The following is a 1571-nucleotide window of genomic DNA, read 5'->3' on the forward strand; positions in this document are numbered from 1 at the left end:
CATGGGGGTGGTTTTAGGGTGCAGGGGTTGTGTTTTGGTGTGCAGGGGGCATGGTTTTGGGGTGCGGGGGGGCGGTTTGGGATGCAGGGGGTTGTTTTGAGTTGCAGGGTGGATGGTTTTGGAGTGCAGAGGGGGTGTTTTCGGATGCAGGGGGGTGTTTTGGTCCCTGTGGGACCCCCCAAAACCCCATAGAGCCCCCCCAAAACCCTCTAACGCTCCCCACCCCGCCCCCCAAACCTGAATCTCCTTGAGGTGCTGGTACCTGAGCCCCGAGTTAAGGAGGAAACCTGGGGGGGGGGGGGGGGGGGTGTTAAAGGAGGGGTTGGGGGGGGGGTCGGGGAGGATCATGGGAGGGAACTGGGGGTTCCTGGGGATCCCAATGGGATTTGGAGGGGTCCTAAAGGAATTTGGGCTCCTGTGCATGGATCTGGGAGAAGGGGTTGGGGGGGGGGTCACAAGGGGGAATTGGGGGGTGCTGGGGGGTTGTTGGGATCCCAATGCAATTTTGGGGGGGTCCTAACAGGCAAAGGGGTTTGGGGGGGTCCTGAGGGGTTTTGGAGGCTCCCCAATGAGCTTGTCGTCCCGTCCCCCCCCATTTTGGGGTGCAGCGGATACCACAGCAGGTTCCCTTTGATCTTCTTCACATTCCTATAGGAACACCCCCACCCCCCCCCCCCCGCCATGTATTTTAGGGACCGATCCGAGGTTTGGGGTCCCTCCAGATGTTGCAGTTCCTCCCCCCCACATGTTGGGGTGCCCCCCTCACCGCGGGTGCCGCACGTGGCCCATGATGTACTCCCGGATGGGGGCACAGGGCCCCGTGCACAGCCTGGAGGTGGGGGGGAGACAAAGAGAGGGGGTCAGGAGCACCCCAACCCCCCCAGGACCCCAAAAGCCCCCACTGGGGGGTCCCGCGGGCTCCAACCTGCGCAGCTCGGGATCGGAGGGGAGCTCCAGCTCCGCCATGATGGGGGGGGGGGGGGGGGGGGGGGGGGGGGGGGCGGGGCCCGGGCCCGATCCTGGCCCCTGCGCGCCCCCCGCAGCCCCCTCCCCCCCCTCCGCGTCACGTGGTCATCACCCAGCACCGCCTCCTGCCCCACCCCCGCGGGCTCTTCGCCCTCCAGGTCACCTCGGGTCACGTGGGGCGGGGCCTCGGCACCCCCCGCACTATAGGGGTGCCCCATAACTTTGAGGGGGGCACAAAGGGGGACCCTCAGACCTCACCCCATAACTTGGGGGCACAAAGGGGGGCTCCATAGTGGGGACCCAGACCCCGCCCCATAGCTTGGGGGGCACGAAGGGGGTGCCTCATAACGTGGGGGGGCACAAAGGGGGACCCCCAGAGCCCACCCCATACCTTAGGGGGCACAAAGGGGGGCTCCATAGGGGGGACCCAGACCCCGCTTCATAACTTGGGGGGCACAAAGGGGGCACCCCATAACTTGGGGGCTCCATAGGGGACTTCCAGAGCCTGCCCCATACCTTGGGGGCCACAAAGGGGGCGCCCCATAACTTGGGGGAGGGCACAAGCGGGGACCCCCAGACCCCGCCCCATGACTTGGGGGGCACAA

General features: G+C 66.4%; 1 long non-coding RNA gene across 1 annotated transcript; it reads right to left on the minus strand.

Annotated features, from left to right (window-relative positions):
- Positions 1–224: 224 nt before the first annotated feature.
- Positions 225–833, minus strand: LOC134171610 (uncharacterized). The gene is made up of 3 exons (XR_009967688.1): positions 767–833; positions 616–648; positions 225–262 (listed from the first exon to the last, which is right to left on the minus strand). It is a non-coding gene; the product is annotated as an uncharacterized LOC134171610 (long non-coding RNA).
- Between the last annotated feature and the right edge of the window lie 738 nt (positions 834–1571).

Source organism: Pezoporus occidentalis, unplaced genomic scaffold, assembly GCF_034315485.1.
Source record: "Pezoporus occidentalis ecotype Australia unplaced genomic scaffold, CSIRO_AGI_Poc_V1 ctg1127, whole genome shotgun sequence".
NCBI classification, from domain to species: domain Eukaryota; kingdom Metazoa; phylum Chordata; class Aves; order Psittaciformes; family Psittacidae; genus Pezoporus; species Pezoporus occidentalis.